The following is a 25,549-nucleotide window of genomic DNA, read 5'->3' as shown; positions in this document are numbered from 1 at the left end:
ATGTTGGCATTTGACCTCGGATGCTTTATGTTTCCGTCGCTCTGAAGAGCGTCTCCATCCCATCCCTCGCACTCAGTAGCACTTTGTAATATAACACGTTCAGATATGGACAACCAATCTTACGCGATATACCGCAGCACGAGAAGTTACATTGCAAAATCATGAAGAGATGTTGTAAAATGTCAGTCTTGAAATGCCCATTTTGAAGAGGAGTTTAATTGACTTTAGTAAAAATAGTTGTAGAATTTCCATCAGAATAGTCCTCAAATCTTACAGCTGGGTAAAACCTATGGTTATTAGAGATGGTGGATTTCCTGCAAGCTGTGTGCAAAAGAGGAGCAGGTAGTTATCTCTCAATGCTCAGACTTGCATTATTCCACAGTTCTTCAGCAAAGTCACTTTCAGCCATTTCTGGGGAGCAAATAACAACTCTCCTGCATGTCACGACTCTGCCTGTGTGTGCTGGTGCCCGGCAGGAGAGAGTCAGCCTTGCCTGTAGCCACTTTCTTTTCCCTTTTCCCTGCAACCTGCTACTCACAGAAAGGCAGGAGAAGTACATACTTGTTGCTTACTGTTCTTATTCTTCTGTCAAATCTTGTGTTGGTACATAGTGAATAAGCTCTTTAGGGATCACTTAATTCTCAGCTGAATGTTCAATTTTTAAAGTAAACACTTGCAAAACTGTAGTCCTTTTTCGGGAAGGGAATAATGGTCTGCAAGATGAGTTGTAAACTGCGTAGTGTCTGCTGAGTTGGACATACACCATCCAGTCAGGAAGCAGTAGCAAATGTAATGTTTTTCCTAATTAACTATGGTGTTGAAATGTAATATGCATCTCAACATTCATGCTAACTGGTTTAGTCACAGGAGTTGCTCAGTATTTTATAATGGACGTATGGAATAGAATATAGACATAAGTCACCTCCCAGCAGGGTACGTAAGCACCTTTCAAGGTGTGTTATAGAATGTTATTTTATGGTTGTCATAACACTTCGATCTCTTCCTCTAAGAGGCAGCAGCAAATCAAGTGGACTGGTTTTCTTTTGAAATGATAGATGTTCTTGTGATTGAGTTTTGTTCATAAGATCTTTACTTTGATGTATATGCTAGGGAACTTGCGATCAGTGAAATAACATTGCACCTGAGGCAGGTGATTCTTAATTTCCTAAGCCATTCATTCCACGTATGTGGACTGGCCCCATAAGAAGCCTTGTCCTTCATTACGGAGTATTTAATTTTCAGTGAGTAAAAGACAACTTCTGGGTATTACAGTAAAACTCTTATACTTAAGGGGTCGTAAAATTTCAAGTGCTTTCTTATCTAAGCACACATTGTAACAGCATTTGAATTAATTAATTATTTTTTAAATGTGTCCATTAAAGACTTCGTCATTCTCCCATGCAGGTTTCACATAAAATCCATTGTTTTCCTGGTCTTGATTTTTCGGTTCTTTGAATCTCTCTCAATCCTATGATTTTTCCATGTGCGACACTTAATTTTGGAGTTACCTTAGTTTTTAAGGCCATGCCGCAGATCCCTTGGGTGATTTGACACAGCCCACTCCCACGAAAATCCTGGGCTTACTGGTCTAATTGCCCAGAACTCAGTTTCCTCCGGTACCGAATGTCTGCTCGGTTCTTAAGAGGGTCAGGAACACTGTCATGACAGGAGCTGTCTACACAATAGCAAAGGAAACAACGAATAGAAAATTGGAAATAATAAGGGAGCAAAACACAACAAAATAGAACACAAGGAAAGTAATGAAAAGGAGGGGAGAAATGAAATGATCGTGTGTTTCACTTCGTTTTCTGTGAAATGGACCAAATTGGACTTGGAACTGGACAGAAAGATCTCTGATTGCCCTTGCCCTTTGGAGGTTTGTGTTTTGGTTTGGTTTGGGTTCTTTTTTCCCCCAAATGTAGTTAATCAAAATGATTGCAAACAAAATAAACTCAAAGGTGTGATCTCCTATAAACTATTTTCTGTTTTTTCTGTCATTCCATAGTTTATTCTTTGGGGTTTTGTTTTGGGATTTTGTTTGAGTCCTGTGGATTTCTCCTGTAAGTATTCATGAAATAATTACCTAATAGCATGATCTATAATTATACTTTTTACTGTTTCTTGAAAGATTGTAATTTAATAGCTAGATATTTTGACTATTTGTCTGCATTTAAAAAATTTCTTTTCATGTAAGCTACTCTTGTTTCTATACAGTAAATCCTGACCAGATTCCTGTATCTCATTTATCAGAAGCTTGCTTGGAATACTGTAATAGCTGCCAGCTACACTATTAACTAACAGTTCTCAAGCCTGTACCTGTTAATTTTTCTTCATTATCAACACCAGTCTCGAACTGCAAACAGTTCATTAATACAGTACTCCATTTGCAATAAAAGAAAAATCTTGGAAGCAATAAAGCTGCTGTTCCTTCTTAGTGCAGGCTGAGCAAACCAATTCTGTCTACAGAATATCTCCTGATGGAAATGTTCCCTCTAATTTACACTGTTAAAATTATCAGTTTCATCTGATAATCTGATAACAAACCAAAAAAACCCCCAAAACCCTAAACAACAAAAAAGCCACCAAAAAACCCAAACTACAACAAAAACAACCCAAACCAAAAAGCCCACAGATGAGATTACCTGTGATGCTACTCACTATTTCTTCATTCTGACTGAAGGTTAAGCCAGATTGTTAGAAATATGTTTAGAAGTCGAGTGACTAGGAGGTGAATAAATGGTGTGCTCATCAAATCGCCTGTATCTTACAATGACAGAGTAAGTACAGGCAGGGAAAAAAAGTGTAGTGACCAAGAGAGAATTGCTGATGAAGGAACATCGCATTTTACACGGTTGAGGAAGGCAATTTCTTCAATAAGACAGTAATGCAGCAATCTTTTAATACACACACTGTATACCAGGGGAAAATGGCTTGCTGGGAGAGTGATTCTGACTTAAAATCAACAATGCGTTCTTATACCTGAAGAATTATCTTTCTTTCAGATTGTTTGGGGCTGCCTTAATAGTTTTTGCATTCAGTACCATTGCCATAAGGTCGTGGCATGGAAGGGGGATATCCTTCAAGCAACATGATAAGAAGAAATAAAAGGAAAGCTGTAGAGAGGTTTGTGATAAAATGTTCTAGCTGTGCAAAGTCCATAGTTGTTACAAGTTAACCTAAATTCAACATTTTTTTCATAAATAAATATTTACACTGCTTACTCTGTGTTAAGGAACTGGTACAGAGGGTAAGATCCTCAAGTGGCTTAAATAGTTGTGACTCCACTGACAGCAACTTATATCAGTTAAAAGTTCAGCTCCTGCAGTTTAAAATAGATGGGTAAACAATGGGAAATAAACATATCGGGTAGATTCCCTATCTCAAAAAGTGTAGTTTTTATTTGGTAGACAACTAGGTGATGCTTTAAAATATTGATTTAAACAGAAATTGTGATCATAATTACCCATTGATCCTGCAAGATCATCGTACCAGAAAATACTTCCATAGATTATGGTAGTCATTTTACTTGAGTGTATTAGATCATTATGTTTGTATAAAATATTTTTGAAAAGTTTCAAACAAGCTATTCAAAAGCATAACTCTGATTCGGGTATCATGTCCTTTGAAGCAAAGAAAACTCTCCCATTCATTTCTAGGCAAAAGATGGGTGCTTTCATTATCTAAAAAGTATGTAAAAATAACAACATTATCATTCTACTTGAAAGACAGTTTAAACTGTACAATCGTTAGACTAGAGAGGATAAGATCAACTAATTGTTTTCAGGTTTTTGTTTCTTTATTGGAACCAGTGTGAATTCCACTTGTCTCTCAGATACTTGTAGATGAAGTTCATTATGTCCTAGACCTACAACAATATACTTGTTGTAGTAACATAATATATACTAGTAAATATACTACATAAACATAATATACTAGTAAATACTTGTGTGTCTCTCTCTGTACATATATATATATGTGTGTGTGTGTGTACATGTAAAATAAAAAAACCTACAGAATATCATACTTAAGACTATACTGGGCCAAGAATAAATCAAACCTTTTGCTTACTTAGAATAGTTGTGAGACTGACATAGTTACTTAAATATGATTTCATATTTACTGTAGGCTACTGGAAGGTTTACTCCTGGAATTGAGCAGAAACTGTTAAACACCTAGAACAGTGGTGGAAAAAAGCTGATTTTTCTCATATCATAGTTGTTCTGTCAAGTTTCTTTTGAAATATCACTGTAACCAGTTTCACAGTATCATCATTATGTAAAAATGTATTTTAAAAGAAATATAGCCATGCAATGACAGCATGATATGGTGCAAGTCTTAACATCGTGAAGGGGTTATTTCATTAGTGTTTGAACAGCTCACTATGGTTTTGCTCCTGCATTTCAGATTTGTGCGTACAAAAAAGTCATAATGTAAAGGAAGAGTGGTTGTGTATGAAAAGCTTTTTTCCCAGTTCTTTAAATGGAGGGATAGAAATATGAGTAAAGAGTATTAAAATGTATTACAAATTACCTTATGCTAAAAGAAAGACATTTCTTCCAAATAGGGGATTGGAAGCCAGATCCAAAATTCTCCTAGATCATGTTCAGAACAAGCATTTTTGTTCAAAATGGCACTCTAAGTGTGAAAGATGCTGTTTAAAAACATGCATAGCCCTAGAGCTGCGAGATAAAGAAGGATCATGATCTCTTGAACACTAACGAAAATCATTAAAAAAGAATTATAGCTGTATAGGTAGACCATTAGAGTGGATAAAGGACTCTGGATTTCATTTCTTCATGTCTGTTTCCCATACTCAAAATTAGGATGATTCCTTTTGTACATTTTCTGACATTCATAGATGCCAAACAAGGTAGGTGGTTCTGTACCAGGAATGATGTCAAACGTGAAATACTCAAAATATCAGGGGACAGTTGGTTTCTTCAGATTTAGGTTTTTTCTGATAAGCAGGTAAACAAAGTACACCCTTATTCAACAGATCTTTCCTTCAGTGAAATTTATCTCTTACAGAAGTAGAAAGTCTAAACAGGATTTAGGTTCTACATAAGGCAGGTGAAAGATATGTCTTTATATCTTTTGAGGAAAGGTAAAATTCACATCTGAGCATTGCTGACATCATACCTCTTGATAATAAGAAGAGTAACAAAATATCTAATATACAAGGAAGAGTTCTCTAGGCTCTAGTCTCTGTTATGAATTATCAACACAGGTTTTAAATATTTCCTGTTTCATTTTTTAATTATTTCATTCTGCATGTCTTGAATTCAATGTTAAATGTCCACCAATTTCAGTCTCACAAATGGGTTTGAAATTCCAGTCGCTAGTAAGTTGAGTATGTCTTATTTGTCAGGAGTAATACAGAAATAAGAGACCAGAACAGAAGATACACCTTAAATAAAATATGCCATGACATTTTCCAAACAAATAGGAATTTTTCATCTCTTTTTCCAGTATGCCATGTTAATTATAAACTATGGTTCATTTTTAAGATAAAACATTGTTTTTCCATTCTTCTAAGTCTGTGAAAATTGCATGGCACGGCACGGATCTTTTTATTCTTCGTGTTAAGTGCTTATTCCTACAAAAGTGTGAATTGATTCTCCATGTGCATAGACTTTGAAACTAAGATTTATTAGAGAAATTCAGAGCATAATACTGGGCCTGTTGTTTAAAAAATTTCAAAGCAAATCTGTAATTGAAAAGCTGTGAGAACTTTCAATTTTCTATAGCTCTTGAGCATATTTAGAACTATGGCATGACCTGAAAATAGAGATGCAAACCAGGATTTTCTTCTTTTTTTTTGTTTTTTTCTTTACAAGTTTTGGTGAAAAAAGTATGGCTGAAGTGTTAACAACAACAAAAGCTCATTTCTGGAACATAAAAACGTTGCTGGGATATTCAACTTATTTTGCTATTGTTCAGTGAAGTGTTGCTTGCTTTCCTACTGAGCACATCGTGTTCAATCTGTAATGCAAATAGATTCAGTTCCAATTCATTTCATCCCCATGTTTTACTTGTTTGTATCCCACAGAGCCATTCTTTTTATGCCAGATATCTGCTCACTTTACTTCTTTTTTTGTTTTGTTTGTTCATTGCCCTGCTGCACAACCGAGCAACACATTCTATCTGTCACTAAGGTATATTTGAATACATGGCTGTTTATCTAGAATAATAATGGTCAGCTGCTATTAAAACCAGCAAGATGACTCTCTCACATATTTTGCCTGACTTTATTGTGAGACACTCATTAGTTCTGACCTTTTAATAGGGCTTTGCAAATCAGTTGGTGTTAAGCTTTAAAAATGTGTATTTAAAAATCTCTCCAGGTTATATACATTCAGACTACAAATGGATGCGTAGTATATTTATCTTTCACTACTTGTCATATAAAGCAATCTTCTTTTTCAGATATTTCTTTCAAACCTGTTGTCCTGGTTTGAGCAGGACAGCTATGTGTATATATGCACACTAGGTTTGCTTTCAAAGTTAGCTAAGATGGGCATCGTTGTGGTGAGTTATATTTAGTATTAATGAATTCTTTCACTGGCAAACAAGTAGGATCTGTCAAAAACGTCTACACAGATGTTCACTACTCAGTTCTGAATCGGAATCCTCCCAACGCTATTGAATGTCAGAAACCTCTAAGCATTTCCTTATTCTTTTCAGTAAGTTTTTCTCTTCTCAGTGGAGTGCTACAGAGGAATGGTTTGTATAGTTCCTTTTTTTATGTTCCCCCAGCTGCTGATGTTACAAAGCGTTTGTTATTGGTTGCAGATATTTACACCTTTGCTGAATAACACTAGAGCTAGAGAGTTGTTGAACTCTCCACAGAAAATTACCTTTTGCTAGAAGTTCATTCTATTTAAAATCTAATATTTTTAAGGTATGTGCTTTCAGGACATTTAGGTGATGTTTTTGATGGATTTCCAGCATTCATGTGCAGATCTCAGATTAGATATTGAATATTTAATTTAAGAGCGTATTTTATATGGCTATATAAACATATACATTGAAGTTGACGATTCTGGCAAAATAGTCTAATGCCAGCCTACTGTGTATTTTTGTCAACACCAGCATTTTCTCTCCATTAATCACTGTGTCTACTGGAAACTCTTTAGCTTACAAAGTAAGGTGTGTAGTTAAGTCCTTGTAGAATAGTATCTTGCATAAGAAATGATAAAGGGTAGTTATTAGGGACTTTTGGAATTCTATTCTGAAGAGGAGGTGGACCATTTTTTCCCCCATGACAGTAGTACTCATGAATCCCCAAGCCCCTTATGTTCTTCCTTTTAGTGTTTGATTCCAGAAACAAATTTTTATTTACATGAATACTAGTTAAAAGTAAATTCTTAATTCACAAACTGGGGCTTTTGCATCAGCGAATGTACAGTATAAATGGAATATGACAGGCTTTCTAAAGCCTCTCAACAGGACCCTAGCGTATAGGCAGTTAAATCAGCCAGCTTGCAGTGAGACCAAACTCCTTACAATCAGAACCCTACACACAGAAGTAATTACTTAGTCTGATTCTGATAAGAGAAAATTAAATTTAAATGCTGTACTGCTGTACCTAGCTAGTGAATGCTGCAGCAGTCTGAATTTTCTCATCATGAGGTCTCAGAAAGAGTTGTGTCCGACAAAAAAACCCAAAACAAACAAACAAACAAACAACAACAAAAAACCAACCCAAAACAAAGGAGGTCGTTTTAACATATTCTAAGGTTTCCAACCCTTCCTCTTAATCTGTCACTTATGTCTTTTTGCTATGACTACCTGAAATATTGAAAACCCCAGTGGTTTCTTTCGGTTTTTCTTCTAAGAATGACATTCAGTCAGTGCCTCTGGTTAAAAGAGGAACAGAAGTGGAATATCAAAATCACAATGTAATGTTCACACTTATTTCACAGAGTAAACATTAAAATAAAAAAAATGATTCAACTTAGAGAAACAAATCTACCTAAAGAAAATAAAATCTCTGTTTATGCATGGCCACTGAGAAATGTACTTTCCTTTGAAATGCTTCTGGATTTAAATACATTGTGTATTTACTTTCATTGCATATGGCTGTGGCTAAAGACTAAGAAAATTGATGGATTTTTTTTTTTAAACAGTGTTTAAACAGTTTTTTTTTAAACAGTGATCAATACCTTGCAAAACCCAACCTTTGTCAGCAGAGATGAAGAACTTATTTCCCCATCGAAGTAATCACCCCTAAAATTATTCATTGGATTCTTCTTAAAAGCCAGTGATTTTAAAGAAAATTCTTTATTAATACATAGGTAATATATTAGGGATATATGCTTTTATATGGAATAGTTAGACATGGAATTAAATGTCAAAATCTTTTCTTTTGTACTGTGTTTGGTTGTAGTTGGTTTAGTCTTTGTCTCTGTATTTTCATGGACATTGGTACATGTGGGATCAGGTCCATGGAAAAGATTTCTGGTAAACTAAGGGAACTTGTTCTACCTCTTTGCATTCTGAATTATAGGATATACTGACCACTGGGAAGTCTCAGTTAAATTAAAATAGAATAGCGTAACAGAAATCTGCTGAGACATCCTAATTTATTCATTTTTAAAAAGAGAACTTTTAAAATTACACAGGCCCCTGCATGAGGCCTGAAAGTCTCTGAAATATATAAGCTTATTCTTAATGATTGTCCCATTTCTCTCGCAAAATTAAAGACCCTGTAAAAGTTCAGCAATTATACAATCAATATGTTAGTCTGAAGGTTTAAGAAATAAACAAACAAGGACAAGTTTATCTAGCTAAGAAGGATAAATTATTCTTGAAGCAGGAAGCAGATGGGCACTTGATTAGCTTTAACAAAATACGTTATTCCCACAGACTTCAACAAACTGCAGCAAATTAGGCTTTGACTAAATGAGTCGTTAGGTGTCCAAAAGCCAGTAAAGAGAGCGCTTATTAAGTTTGTTCCCATTTTTAGAGGTTGACATGGTAAAATGTCAAAAGGTGAAATATTGGATTGACTCAGTAAAACAATAAAAGATATGATTAAATAAATACTATTTTTTCTATTTGCTTGCAAAAAGCAAATGGAGGCAGGCAGATGGGAGAAGAGAGGTACATAGATTAGCGAACTAAGTTCATATCCATGAGTAATATTGTATTTAGACGGTGCTTACATTAGGCATTGTCCATCTATAATGTAGTAAATGTTCACTTCAAAAAGGTGCCAAGCTCCTAAATGTGTCAGGGAAGGACAAAAAGATTATGGTCTAAATTGATGGAAAATTCCAGAGAACAGATATTGAATGAACTAGTTGGTTTTGTTAAACGGACAATTGAGATTGTAGAGAAAAATTTGAAATAAACATTTTCCCATTTGTATTGATAAATCATAGCCATTGAACTAAAGCTAAGAAGGAACAATGTAATCTGGGTATTAGAAAGTGACTAGTAACCAAAGGATACTGCAAAGTTTTTAAAGGCAGTGCATGATTCTTTCAGTGGTTGTAACTGTGCTTAAGTGTCTACACATTGGAAATATGGTATCACTAAGGATATGATTAGCAATATAATGAATGTTTTATTAGGTGTTTGAAAGAGGTTATAATAATGTGGTATTAGAAATTGCACTTAAATTGCTGTCTGATTGGGGATATATGTTCACTTCATGCAGCTCAAATATTATGAAGCAAATAGAGACTGACCATAGTTCTATCCTTCTGAATCCTCCTAGCATAACATACCCTTCAGCAACTATAGACTATAGCTTTGCTTTCCAAAACTGCTTCTTTATGCATAGACTCCTATATGACTCTCTAACCAAATAGCAAAAGACAGCCTAAACATGTAAAATGCCAATAAGATCTGAATGATATCTTCACCTTCAGGATTGTATCTCCAGCCATTGTTGCTGGAAAGTAATCTTTTATTGAGAAGCTTCCATAGAGTCTAATAAATCCTGCATAAAATTTTAAGCTGTAACAATTTCAATTACCCTTCTCTGGCAGATTGATGAAGATAACTTTTCAACATTTCATAGGTATCTTCCTTAAATTCTTCCTGAATATATGTATAAAGATATTATTTTTTTTTAAGATCAAATAGTACTATTTGCATACATAAATTAGTAGAAAGTGTAGGTGAAAATAATTTCACATGCACAGTCTCAAGCATCTCATTCTTTAGAACTGAACTCATGATCAAACTATGATGAGAGTAGTTGCTGTGTCTAGGATTTCATATGCAATGGATCTAATATCTGATCTATTCAGTGTCTTTGTTTTCATTTTACTAGTCTGTCAGGGATATACCAATCTGTGAAAGTTGTCCTCTATTCCCCCAACAATGATCATAACAGAAATACATTTCATTAGCTATTTGAGAATCATAGAACAGTTTGGGTTGGAAGGGACCTTGAAAGGACATCTAGTCCAACCCTCCTCCAATGAGCAGGGATATCTTCCACTAGATCAGGTTGCCCAGAGTCCCGTCCAACTGGACCTTGAATGTTTCCAGGGATGGCGCATGTGCCACCTCTCTGGGCAACCTGTGCCAGTGTTTCACCACCCTCATTGTAAAAAATTTCTTCCTCATATCTAGGCTGAATCTTCCCTCTTTTAGTTTAAAACCATTACCCCTTCTCCTATCCCAACAGACTCTACTAAACTCTCTGTCTCCATCTTTCTTAAAAGTCCCCTTTAAGTACTGAAAGGCCACAATAAGGTATCCCTGGAACCTTCTCTTCTCCAGGATGAATAACCTCGACTCTCTCAGCCTGTCCTCATAGCATAGGTGCTCCAGCCCTCTGAGCATTTCTGTGGGCCTCCTCTGGACCTGCTTCAAAAGGTCCATGTTTTTCCTGTGCTGGGGCTCCAGAGCTGGACGCCGTGCTCCAGGTGGGGTCTCACCAGAGTGGAGCAGAGGGGCAGAATCACCTCCCTCAACTGCTGGCCACATTTCTTTTGATGCAGCCCAGGATTTAGTTGGTTTTATGGCCTGCACGTGCACATTGCTGGCTTGTGTCCAGCTTTTCATTCACCAGTACCCCCAAGCCCTTCTTATCGGGGCTGCTCTTAATCCCTTCATGCCCCAGCCTGTACTGATAGCGGGGAGTTGCCCTGGCCCAGGTGCAGGACCTTGCACTTGGCCTTGTTGAACATCATGAGGTTTACACAAGCCCACTTCTTGAGCCTATCTGGGTCTCCCTGGATGGCATTCCCTCCTTCAGGCATGTCAACTGTACCACTCAGCTTGGTGTCATCCATGAACTTGCTGAGGGCGCACTCAATCCCACTGTCTATGTCACTGATGTCCCCTGAGGGCCACGACTTGTCGCCGATCTCCATCTGGACATTGAGCCATTGACCACTACCCTCTGGATGCGACCATCCAACCAAAAATTCCTAAAACTTGGAGTCCTGACTTTACTCTTTGCCTGGTCCATGTTCCTCAGGACTGCGAACTCCACCAGTGCATGATCGCTGCAGCCCAGTCTGCCTCCAGTCTTGACATCATCGATTAGCTCACTTGCGTTGGTGACCAACAGGTCCAGTGTTGCATCCAGTCTGGTAGGGCTATAACCTGTCTTAAGAAGTTATCCTCAATGCAGTTCAGGGGTCTCCTGGATTGCGTACAGCTCACCGTGCTACTTTTCCAGCAGACGTCGGAGTGGGTGAAGTCCCCCAGCAGGATGAGAGCCTGCAAGTGAGATGCCTCCTGTAGCTGGAGTAAGAAGGCTTCATCAATAGGCTCCCCTTGATCGCACAGCCCGTAGTAGACACCAACCACAAGGCTCCCTTTTTTGCCTTGGTCTCTGATTCTTAGCCATAAGCTTTCAACCTGCTCATGGCTATTCTTCAGAGACAGCTCTTCACACTCTATCCATTTCTTGATGTAGAGAGCAGCCCCTCCTTTTCCACCTGACCCTTCTGAACAGCCTGTAGCCATCAATAGCTGTATTCCAGTCACGGGATTCGTCCCACCAAGTTTCAGTAGTGGCAACTAGAATAGTTCATTGAGCTTTATATGCAGATACAGCAAAATGATATTGTATATGGTGGGGAAATAATTTGCCCCCCCCCCTTTTTTTTTCTTTTTTTTTTTAGCTTTTTCAGTGGTAGCTCAGAATAGAGCTACATGTCTAGACTCTGTTATTAGAAGAAAACATAATGCTGTAAGCCCATAGAAGGCTGACCATTGGTCTAGCTGGGGTTTTTGTCCGATGAATCCGGTGAGGGCAGGATCCCATCTCAAGTATTTTTTTTTTAATATATATATATATATATATTTATTTTTTTTATGTAAGTGCTTTTGTGATCTTCCTGAAATTCAGTTAGATCCATCTTGGGCACCACCCAGTATGATGCTGCTCACTTTCAAACAAGCTGAGATAAAAAGGTGTTTTGAAACTGAAGGTTCATCCATATAACCAGCGTGACAAACCTGGCATTTCCATCCCAATAATCATGGATGATTATCCCACCATAAGGCTGACTTCTTGAACAATATCAAAACACATGTGAAATAAAACAAAGCTTCGAGAGATTAGACAGCTCTTTTGGGCTCAGCCAGCACAACTCAACAGCCCTGAAGTCGAAAGTCAGTATTATGTTAATGCAAAAATAAACTACTTTCTGACTGAATGTGATGTCTTTTCCACTTAAGCTTCTCTGGTTTCAGGCAGGAGAGTGGGTTTTACTCTTGTATATAACAAAGTAAATTTAAAAAAATACTTTAAATACTGTTTTATTAAGTTATTTAAGTACAGGTGCAATAAATATTTTTATTTCTGTTGTCTTGCAGTTGTGCAAGTTCAAAGAACAGAATGAAATTAAAGGTGCTGTGATAGGGACAGTTCTCGGGATATTATCTAGTACATACTCCTGCACCATGCAAGGTCACGAAACTGCTGTTAACAGACGTTAGGCTCACCAGAGGGACAGAATTTCCAACAATAGAGGTACTACAGCTGGTATAAGCAATCTGAGACTATTTTCCAGCTTATTCATGTTGATTAAAGTTTGTGTAGTATCCAAGCTAAATCATTTGGATTTCTTTCCCAATAACTGTTTTTTAAATACATTTTTTCAAACCTTCATACATTCTGTGTAAAATTTTTGTTTTGAGAAGAATAATATATCATTCCTTAACAAAATACAGTTTTTCTTGGCAGCAAGATGAATATTGATTCAGGTGTAACACGTTACTTTACCAAAAGTGACATTAAGAAACACAAAACTTGGTTTTATGCTTTTAACAAAGACAGTAGGCTGATTTGGGGTTTGTTTCAACAAACATTAAAATTCAACTCTAACTTATTTAAAGACCCTTATGCTTTAGGATTATATAACTTCCTATGATTCAGTATATGTGTTTTATCTAGAAACTGTACAGGACTCATTTTCAACTAAGTAGTACCCTTTTGCAAATCAGTATTTTTCTCTCCCCTCCACCCCAAGTACATCATTAACTTCTAGTGTAGATTTCCAGGTAAGCAATCTTTCCTGATAAAATTCATAAACCAAAAATTGGTTTATAAAGCAGTACCCAGAACACTGTGGGATACTCACAGTGAGTTTGTAACAGCATCCAGAATCATGCAGCTGGCCCAGTGCCAGTGGGTACACTGCACCAAAGAAATGGGAGCTGTAGCAGTGAGCTGCCTTCCAGAACTGCCTCAGGCAGGCTCAGAGTAAAAGAGTACAAATAGAGGGAACTTCTTCACATAAAGAGCCGTGGCTGACCATTGCAGGCCAAATTCTGTCTCTGGGGAGGAAAAAACCGAGGGAGTAGCTACTAATTTCAGTCAGCTACCAGCTACTGGAAGTGTGAACAGTATTTGTCTGGGAATTTTCAGTGAAATCTTATCCAAAGTGCAGTGCCAAGAGTTAAAATATAGGATCTTTAAAATTAATACTGAAGTCATTTAATTTATCTTACTTTTCCCTGTTCTTCACCTTTCCCTGTCGCCCAAGCAAATATTTAAACCTCCCTTACTACCTTCAGATATGGATTATTTTTTCACCTGGCTAAGTATGTTCATGAATAAATAGCTTAAATGGAGTGCAATGTATGCTTTTGTCTGGATAAAATATGCCAACATAGTACCAGAACTATAAAAGAAACTGGGTGGTATCTGCCTTTCTTATTGTCTGTCTTTAGTGAGAGTTATTATGAGGGTATGAACGTGTCAGATACTTTTCCCAGAATTTGTAGTAAGCAACCTCAGAAAATAAACCCTGCTTTAGTATTATTTCTAGAATTATTTAATTGCTGTTATTGGATTTTTTTTCTTTTGTTTTTCTGTGCCTAATTAAATTGCTTTATTGCAAAAGCTTAGGGAAAAATACACCTTGTAATGGAAACAACCAGGCTCCCTTCAAGTGCTTTTAGGCCATATTCATCGTATCATCATCTTTATTATCATAATTCTTCCAGGAATATAACGAACATTTTTACTTTCTAGCAGCATTTCATTTGTCAGCCTAGCATTATTAAAACAGTTCTTAGAAGATCAATAGTTGGAAACTAATCTTACTGGTATGGTACAGTAAACTTCAAAAAATTCTTGCTTCAGAGGCTTCTTAAAATTATTTTGATATAATCACTATTTAGAGAACTAGCTTGAAGAAACTGATAAGGGAAAATGCAAAATTTCTCTGCTATTTGTTTGCGATAAATACTTTTAGAAGGCAAAGCTGGTTAGGTCAACAACCGCACTAAAGACCTGATATTTGCTAAAGTGTTTTCTTCACAGCAGTGAATGAAATGTGATGATTCATGCCATTACCCTTAGTGTAAATGAGGAAATTGTATATCTCACCTATTGGCAATAATCCCAATGTCTAGAATTATTCGTCACAGAGTCACGTTACAGAGCATGCCGACACTCACCAATACAAAGCACTTGCTCTGTAAAAGCTTACAGCCAAACAGCTGTAATAAGTGGATGGAGCGAGAAGACGTATTGGTGGTGAGCACCAGCAGGCTCTACAGCAGGCACATCTGTTGTAATCAAGTGCCCAGCACTCTGCTGGCCCATGCTGCACACTCAGTATTGAAGTCGGTTATGAAGAAAACAACTTAATCTTTGAAACTTTTTCTGATGCCCCTAGGCTAGTGCTTCACTATTCTGTCACTTCTCAAATTGGGGTAAGTTTTCAAAACCAAGCCAAACTAAATGCCTTCACTTCGTTTTGCTGTCAGGCCTTGTTATTTTTAAAATGTGCATTTAGTTGTCTGGGTTTATTTCCCATTCTTTTTCCCCTCCATATTTTGTCAAATTTCTAATTACTGCATATGTCTCCCTTAAACACAGCGCTAGGTAGATGGAAATTTTCATTAATTTCTTTCAATATTAAGAAGCTGGTTGCAAGATCCAAATTGTTTTGTATTCCTTTCTGACCTTTTATGAAGTGAATTTGTATTCTATGTAAGTATGAAGAGCCAAGTGAAAGCAACTCTATGCAAAGTCTGCAGTGTGGTAACATTTTCATTCTTCATGCAACTGTTCGTGAAGCTATGTTTAAAAAAAGTAAATTAAAAACCTCCAAATCCCTGATTAGAAATTCATAGATTTTTAAGACATCATTGCTACCAGATATTTTTTTTTAACAAACCTCTTCTGGCGATTTGTAGAAGAAAGACTTGCAAAACAGAATTGATCCCTGGTCTTCATCCATATTAGTCCAAAGTTAACTGGTTCTCTTTCAGTCAGTGCTAGAAGAAATTAATCTGTCTTCAAAAGAAATTATTCACAACTCCATCATGTAGTCCTAAACACTCTGGACAGCTTCAGGAGAATAATGGTTTTCTGTTTGTTTCCCTAAAGAAATGGGAAATGAGTACAACAGGTACTCCTCCGCTTCTCCTGGCTGCGTTTCAACACTCAAATGTTTGAGTTATCTCACTTTTTGCATTATACCTAGCATTAATTTAGGTTTCTAAATGAGCTTGTATCTACAAGGGAGAAGAGGCATTTGAAAGTTCTAAACGCAGAGTTGTTTTCATCAGAGTGGAGGCTGTGAACGGCTCATGGCTGTGAACTTACTGCATGGATTTTGAGGTCATGTTTTCACTATAGTACTGTGTACATTAGTTTCACTTTTCTGTTACAATTGAATAATTCACAATAAAAAACATTGTATTATTTTGACTCTTAGGTAAGCCAGTCTTGTATTTTAAGAAAGCTTTATCATAAATTAACTTTTTTCAATAATTCTAAGGTGTTACTAGGGTAAACTGAAATTAAGAGGGAGAAGTAAAAAAGCCTACCATGTTCCTTCCTTCTCTGCCTACCCAGAGAGAGGAGGTGGAAGGTGCAGGGCTCCCAGGGGCATCCCAGATGTCTGGTTCCTCTGACATGGTTCTTTTCCTAATGTTTACAGTGATAGATTCTCATGGTGCAAGGGAGCAACAAGAGACTGCTAGAAATCTATAGGCAGTGTTGACACAGGTAACGTGGAGGAAGCTTTTTGTGAGTGTATTTGCCACAGGTTAGGTGAAGTGCTTTGATTTATGCTAAGACAGGTGGTTTGTGGCACTGTGTAGGACTGGCACATTCACTCTGATTCCTGGCTTGCAAATTGTGACGAAAGCTGAAAGGGAAGAAATGACGTTTGCCATTGTGTGGGTATTTTATGCTTGGATTAGTGTCAATTTTTCACCGTTCCACATTTCTGCTAGGGGTGCACTATTTGCCTGTTTTTGCCAGGTCTTTTTCTTCCTGAATAAAGACTACTTTAATGAGCTAGGTTTTGCAGCGCATAAGGGTAGAGAGATAAGATTGTTCGCTAAATTGCTGGACCACTGTTTCAGTATTGGTGAAATTTCCATGCATTCTGTGCAATTAATTCAAAGTTTCAGGAAGATCTTCTCTTTGAATAGGAAATTTTGAGCTTCCAGTGGTGTTAATTGAAATCATCTGACTGCAAAGTATTTGCCTTTTGCAGTTCTAATAGATAAATCATAACACCACATTGCTTGTGCCACTTGCTTTATCGAACAGTCTTATCTATTCCCAGTGTCACTAGGGTTCTTTCATACCTAGAAAAACAACTTAAGACTGGATATGCAAAAATACATATTTGAATTATAGAGCAAGCAATGAATCAACTTTCCTGGAGATTTACAGAAGAATTAACATCCTGCGAATCAGTCCAAATGAGGTCAGAGTTAAAAATAAAATGCATGTGATAAAATTTTGTCTTAATTTTATCCTTTGCGTCTAGTCCTGGCTTGCTGCTTATTCACAAAATATAGAGAAACATGTCTTTAAATTCTTATTAATTTTCTTTTTATTCCTTGAGATTTCTCTAAGGTTTCTCTTTAATCCTTCAGCAATTAGATTTGCACTTACTCTGCTCTACTGAATAAACTTTCGTACAGCTCCAGTCATCAGTGAAGTATGGATTTGCAGCTAAGTCAATAATAGAATGGGTTTATTTTGGCCTTTTTAAGTCTTACCTGCATGCATTTATTCCAGACTTCCAGTACAATGCTTTTCAATTGTATCCATCGCCTTGCAAAGGTTTGATCCCTTGGTTTCTTTCCAGCAAATTTCAATGTTTTCATGTAGCTTTCCTTTGGAGAGGAAAACATATTGTTATCCTTATTTTGGGAGGTTGTTGCACCCACAATGAAGCTGAATTTAAGGATATTTTGATTACTGCAGCACCGTACCTTTTCTACATAATGTTTTTAATTAAGTCCTGAGCCTTAACCAGAAGCTTCTCTTCCTCTGGCTCTGTTGCCTGGCTGCTCCTTGAAGAACACATATAAAATCTAAGGCTAGAAATTCAGTATCAGTATCTTTCTCTAGCTCATTTACCCTAATTACCCTAATAATGGGATAACTGAAGTTTCATTATAATTGTGTTTTAAGCCTCTGTAGCCTTTTTGATTTCTTCAATGATGTCGTATTTGCTATCCTCCTGGTTGGGAAAGGAGAGATATGCTTCCAAACCTATATTATTCTTTTCTTGAGCTCGAATTTTAATCCATCAGAACTCTGGGTTATATATAGACATTTAGTTAATTAATCTAATCTGAAGCATTTATGTAATATTACTTTTCACTAGCATGTCATTACCCTTCCTGTACTGTGCTATTAGTCACATTAGCATTTCTATTTTTCACAAGGTTTGTTTCTAAATGCTCTGTCAAAATGAAATCTGCTTTTTTAAAAGCAAAAAAAAAACAAACAAAAAACCAAACAAAACCCTCCAGATTTAATTATTGGTTTTGAATGAGTCCACAAGGTATTTTGACTTTGATGTATCGGTTTTATGGATTTATCTGAAGTGTTTATTAACCAGTTTGTAAACTACGCATAATTTGCAGTCTCCCTTCTACAGCCTGAGCCTAATCTGAACGCATCTTCTGGTGTGATCTGTGGGAATTAACACATAGGCACAACATGCTCTATGGTTTTTCCCTTAAAAGGTTATTGGAAATGGATATGTCAAAGAAGCACAATTTTTGAAGAACAAACTTATGTTTATATGATCCTTGGGCTAAGGAAATCATAACATTTAATGTTTTGGCTGTGGCCAACTTGCAAAATTTGCCACCACTGTTGTGATTTACACACAGCCATGCTTGTACTTCTCTCATTGTGACAGAAAGAGCATTCTCACACCCTTAATATGTATCTAGGAAACTAAGAATTCATTTAAAATAAAGCTGCAAGAACTCGAAAAGCCAACCTGGCAAGGGAAGTGTCTTTGCTTTTAGAAGCAAACAAAAACCCCATGCTCTGAGCCCCAGTTGCTGGAAAGAACTGAAGTCAGCAGAGAAAGATGACAGGAAAAGAAATGACATCTTAAATCATAGAATCATAGGGTTGGAAGGGACCTCTGGAGATCATCTAGTCCAACCCCCCTGCCAGAGCAGGGTCACCTAGAGCAGGTTACACAGCAACGCATCCAGGTGGGTTTTGAATGTCTCCAGAGTTGGAGACTCCACCACCTCTCTGGGCAGCCTGTTCCAGTGCTCTGCCACCCTCAAAGTAAAGAAATTCCCCCTCATGTTTAGGTGGAACTTCCTATGCTCAAGTTTGTATCTATTAGCTCTTGTCCTGTCGCTGGGCACCACTGAAAAGAGCCTGGCCCCAACCTCCTGACACCCACCCTTTAAGTATTTATAAGCACTGGTAAGGTCCCCCCTCAGCTGTCTTTTTTCCAGATTGAAGAGACCCAAATCCCTCAGTCTTTCTTCCTGAGAGAGGTGTTCGAGTCCCCTAATCATCTTGGTAGCCCTTTGCTGCACCCTCTCCAGCAGTTCCCTGTCCTTCTTGAACCAGGGAGCCCAGAACTGGACACAGTACTCCAGGTGTGGTCTCACCAAGGCAGAGTAGAGGGGGAGGATGACCTCCCTCGACTGGCTGGCCACGCTCTTCTTGATGCAGCCCAGGATGCCATTGGCCTTCTTGGCCACGAGGGCACATTGCTGGCTCACGTGATTTAAAAGAAAAATATTTTTTGTTTCCTGAGTGGTCTTAGTCTCAGATGAAAGAAAAGAATTTCTAATGGCAAATACATAGAGATACTGGCAGTGCTGAGGTATTCTTTCCAGGGAAACCAAGCTGATAAGTTAGTTTCTGTGTATGTTTGGCTAGAGGGACTTTTCCCATCTAAGGTGGACTCTCCAGAGAGCAGCTTGCTACTGTTTGGTTTCAAACTAATCAGGTCATTAATGTACTAAAACAGTTCTAAAACATGAGTGTTGCAACCTCTTTGTGTTCTCTGGGAGTACATAATTTGGGTAGAGCAGAACCTTCTTGAAGAGGCAATAGCAGCGCTCGTTAACTATGTGCGAACCGCTGAGCCCAGTCGTGACACCAAGAGCATGCAATGCTGGCCAAAAGCCAGCTAGATACAAGTGTCAGAGCCCGCTCGGAGAAGAGACAACTCCACACCAGCCCCGCAGCAAGATTTTGAGCTGCCCTAATCTTACCTGGGGACGAGGAGTGGCAAATTGCTGAGTTAGAGGATGCTGGGCTGAGATTGGCACTGGGATATCTCTTTAGGTGAGTTCTTGCAACTTTTGAGGTTTGAGAATTGCTAAACTGGAGTGATCTCCAGCTTTTTCCTCCATATGTATATCTCTTAATCATTGCATTGACACAAATCTTCAAAAACTTGACAGCTCTACAGAAGTCAACAGGGGGCAAGCTTTTTACGTTCCCTTTTTATGTTTCTGAACAGTCCAAGATTCAACAAAGAATCGTTTAATCCCATATTATTTATGAGAGAAGTGCTCTGAGGCACTGTAAGAGATCTTGTTAGGTCAGAAATCATTTATAGTCTCTGGGAGAGACTATTTTTTCTAAGCAAAAAGATAAGAGGATTGAGTGGCTGAATGAACTCTTAGACAAAAATCTTTTGGGGACCTAACCCTTTCTGGTTAGTTTAAGAACAAAACCGAAGGGGACAAGGGAGAAAAACCAGTCCCAGTTAGTATGAATATTTCAGATTCAGATCATATTAAAGTGCAACTTTGATTTGGAATTACAGTGTCATTCATCAACAATTAGTATCAAAATGTAGAATTCAAATTCAGGTTTTATATATTTATTTTTCATGGCATGATTTGGGGATATCCGCATGCTACGTACAGTCTGCATCAATTTTTTTCCTGTGCTTCTGCCTGGCCAGAGCTAGTTTAAGCAATCAGGGCAGGTTATACAGCTCAACAGAAATTATGAGCTACAGCAGCTCCCACTTTAAGATGTAGTAGTGATAAAAGCAGTCTTGATTTCCTTAATATATTGGACTGTAAATTGCAGTGCATCATAACCAGCAAACCCATCCTTTCAGCAGGGACTCAATAACTGTGTCAAGGTATGTCATTTCCTTTAATTAGTCAGACCCTTCAGTTTCTCAAAAGAAAAAAAAAATTGGACTTGAAATGTTCAAGATGAGGATTTGTAATATACGGAAGAAATGAAGTTCTAAGCTATTATAAAAGTAGATCCTAATATGTATTTCTGCGTCATTACTACCAGGGTTCTTATTTAACAAGAACAGATGAGAAGTATTTTTCTTTCTAGCTGCCTAAAATGAAATACTTCTTGTATTAGCCAAAAAGACATTCAGGACACATCTGTGCAACACAAATGTTCTTTTTTCCATAACATCATATCTTGCTAAGTGTGCTTCAGTATGGTATTTCTTTAAAATATTTATTACATATTCGGGGAAGTATTTCTCTGCTTGGATTTCTTTTTCATTAACAACAACTGGAAGCAGTTGAAGGCTACCAAACTGTAACATCAAATTTACCTTATTTCAGCTATGGTATTGCTCCTGTGTTTTGAAAGTCATTATCATGCAACCTACCAGTACTACCAATATGTAATTATAGTTTCAAGTATGTTTTCCTCAAACATTGTAAATAAAGATAAAATTCATAATCTGTTTCTTAGATCTGTATTGTGTGTACTTCCCGTAAAGTATTAAATCATAGTTATAATTCCTTCTGAGAAATTGAGTCATACCAGCATATTTTGGATTGAATGAGGGAAATTCCTGTTGTATATTGTCACTATAAATTACAGTATTTACAGTAGATGTAAGTAATATTTCCAAAAGTTTGGGAATTGTGATCAAATTTTTTTTAGCTTTGACTTTTCTTTATTGTTTAATATCTGGATAGTCCTTTTTATAATGTCAAAATAAATCTAATGTGTACAAGATAGAACTGAAATACAAGACTAGGAAAACTATAGTGATAATACATAATTTATATGCTGTCTTATTTTCTTAAAGGAAACAAATTGACACAAGATTAATACTGCAATATATAAATGAACTCTGTATTTCTTTAGATATGTACAGCCATCCTTACAATTTCCAAGTATTTTTAGCAGAATTTTAGATATCTAATTAACTGCTTTAGCATCCTATTCTTTTCATACCTAAAGTATAAGGAGACTTTACGATGTTTTAAGCATCTTAGCTGGCAGGTAATGGTACAGCGGGGCTAAAGCCATTGTTCAAAATGCTATGAAAAGCTGCATTTCACAGTAAGGTGCTACATAAATTGGCTTTTACATAAAATTTTTTTAACAGCAAAACCATCCATGATAGCCATTCCAAGTGGATGTTAGTCCTTAATCTCTAATCTGTATGTGCATTTTGAAAGCTGATTGCAGAATTTTGTGGCTGTGCTAAGGCCTAATTCATGGAAGCAGCATTAGCAAAGGAACTTCTAGGAAGTTCTTGTAAGATAGCTTTCCTTTCTAATGAAAATAATCAGCAAATGAGCTTTCTGTTCTTAATATGCAAGCAGCCTACATGCAGAAGTACAGCAGCCATTGCTGTAGACAAGGTACAGTCAGGCTAGAGAGGTGCCAGATATTGATACTACTCCAATAACGTCCAAATCCATCATTGGAAAAAATAAAACATTGAAAATGGATGAATGGATAAAATGATATCATGTTAGTATATCAGAGATACTTAAAAATAAGTGTGTTTAATAACGATTTTTTCAAAATGTTAGATTTTGAAATGGTTTAAAGTAATTTTTTTTAGGTTCCCCTGACCTGATCGAAAGAACTTGGCATGAACTGGCAAAATATTTTCATCAATACTAATTTTTACTTTTTATCTTGCCCTAATGGCAATCCCAGCTGGGAGCTGCTTGATCCGTGGAGATGTCCGTTGGAAAGGCCAAGAGATCCATGAATAAACAGTGCTGTGAGATCAGTTCAACTCTCTCACCATGGGAAATGACAGATATGGCCACATCAGAAAACTGTGAAGTGTTTTTTAAGGAAATAATTCAGCATTGACCTCTTGTTAATCATCACATATGGTATATTTAGCGGGATTTTGCAAATTGTGTAGAAAATAAAAGATTTGTAAGAATAAAGAAAAAAAGCTGAAGTCCTTAACTTACTGAGGATCATATTTACATGGCCTTGCTTTTCTCTTTATTATGTCTTTTAATGACTCACACATTTTTCACCATTAGACCATGTTCAAATAAGTCTAAAGTATAATTTATTTTTTTTTTGTTCTGTCTTGTCAAAGTAGTCTACCACTCTTTCCTCCTGCTGGTATTATTGCCCTGCTGCAGACACTTCGGAGGCCATATAATTAAATTTGTTTCCGAGGCTTTTTTCTAATTAATTCTTATAACAAGTTTACAAAGCCTGGCTACACCATGGGACTCACTGGACAAGATAATTAAGAAGGGCCTTTTTGTGCTTAGCTGGGAATAATTGTTTCTATCAGTACACAAAAGATCATAAGCTAACAGCTTTTCCTTTTAGCTGAAGAAGTGATGTTTTCTAGGTAGAACAATACAATATTAAATAAAATATAGGCTGCAAGTTACAGACTTGATGTACAGAATGTTGGTTCAAGAAACTCCATAAACATAAAACAAAAATCCTGGAAACTGCTATTTTGAACTTGAACATTTTGATGTAAGCTGGTTTGGACGGCTATTTGTTATTAATCCTAACCTACACTCCTAACTGCATTTTGTGCCTCTAAGAATGGAGAAACTGCGTATAAATAAATAAATTTTAGAAAACAGTATTTTCAGCTCTCTTGTGCACGATGCAAGTTCCACAGCGAGGGCTGGAGAGCTCAGCGAGCCGTCAGCCATCCTCATTCTGAATTCTGCGGGAGGCAGCAGCGGGCAGGCAGAGGTCCGAGGTTAAGCGTGCGGCGGGCAAAGTGACGAAAGAAAACAATGTTACATTCTTTCTCTGGGATTTCTTAATTACGTTTCCTCCTCCTGCAATATTCACTTCGGTTGTATGCTCCTGAGCAAGTTCTGAATTCCTCGGGTTTTTTCTAGTCATGAATGGTTTTTCCCTCCTACTGCAAATTCATTCACAGAGACTATTTTCCAGTATTTACTCAGTAGATCGTGCAATACAGAAAATATTCTTCTCTAAGCAGGGAACAATGCTGTGCCATTTTCTATTTCAGTCATACCACTAAAACTAATTTCCAAAGTAGATGGTGTCAAAATGCTCCAGAAGTAGTTAATTGCATCTAACAAACACGACTTGTTTCAGAGTATCTTTCTGAAGCTTGGAAAGAAGGTATGAATTACGCATGTGGCAAAGTGACAAAATTCACAGTAAGTGCATCCTGAGATGCTTTATGCCGTTTTTCTCTTTTAATATCGAAAATGTTCTTTTCGGTACGGGTTTTTATGACACATGTCTTTGTCTGCGTAATGTCCAGAAAGCCATATGGCTTTCACCTCCTCTTCAGCAGAAAAACATGGGGACTCTCAAGTTTTAATAAGGTATTAGAGCTACTGGTTCTATGATGTTGGGTTTTTTTAACACTGCGTTGTTGTGCTCAGGTGAGACAAAGTAAAAATAGGGACAGTGTTTGGAAAGGTGGGGTTTTTTTGAGGTAGGAAAGTAAAAAAGATGCATCTTGCTGAGGTCCTGGAGGAATTTACTCCATAGCCCAGGTTCCATCGCTGAAGAAGCAAAAGCCTTCCTCCTGTGACGTTGCTGAATCTTTGGCATGTCCTGAGACAGAACACAGAGAATCCTTAAAGGAAAGGAATGAACTGGTTGAAAGATAGAAAATAGACTGTGTTTAATCTTGCATGTTGCTGAGGAAATTAGCAAAACAGTGTCATTTTGCATAACTTGGAGTTTCCTAAATGCAAGCTTTTTGTTATTGTTATAGTCTCCAAGAGTGATAAAGGATTGGATTTTGGCATGAGGTGTCTTGGCCAGCTGGAGGAGGAAAAGCATCACTCTCGGAGAGAGTAGCATGGCTGGTGTCAGAAGTGGTTAAAGGGAAGCAATGAACATATAGGTTGTCAGAAACAATTTAAGTTGCATTTTGCAAGTGTGGTGATGTATTGAAACTTACGGGACAGAAGGTATTTCTGTGTCAAACTACAGCAGTGAATATTTGATCAGAGACACTCGAAGTGTATGAGAATCTTGTTTTCATGTTAGCTGTATATTTTCCAGTGCCCACATATGAAATATTTTGACGCGATAAGTGGTAGCATGTCTTTCTGCATCTACAAGAATATTTCCTCTACTGTTAATTATTTTATGTCAGTTGCTTCATGCAGTTAAAATTAATGAACTATTATATATCAGTCTAAACAAGTCGTAGACATGTGTACATATGTATTCTTTCAAATTGTTTTGTAGGTGGCTTAACTCACACAATTCAAACCAAAACCTGTTACTGCAAATGTGCCAGTGCTTACTCTCAGTTAACTGTTTTACTTATTGCGTCATCTTACACGAACGCACTGATCCAGAGGCTTGTATGTTAAGTAGCTGCTCAGTGTTGTGCTTTATCAATATTTTGTGTTATATGAAATGTCACGGTGATTATGCAGTCTCAGAGCACAGGGTTATGCAGCCTTAATGACCTATATGAAAATGGCCACAGCTTGCTATTCCTCGGTAACAGCGGAATAGGGAAGAAATGTATTTCTCATTGAAAGGTAATTATCTATGGGTTGTGTGTTTTCAGTCTCCCAGGCTGAGTTTTTTCTGCGCTGACAGGAAGCAGAAAAGTGTGTCTTGCTCATTTTTTGCATGTTTCTG

Source organism: Rissa tridactyla, chromosome 6 (genome assembly GCF_028500815.1).
Source record: "Rissa tridactyla isolate bRisTri1 chromosome 6, bRisTri1.patW.cur.20221130, whole genome shotgun sequence".
In the NCBI taxonomy this organism is placed as follows: Eukaryota; Metazoa; Chordata; class Aves; order Charadriiformes; family Laridae; genus Rissa; species Rissa tridactyla.
This window is presented reverse-complemented; position numbering follows the sequence as displayed.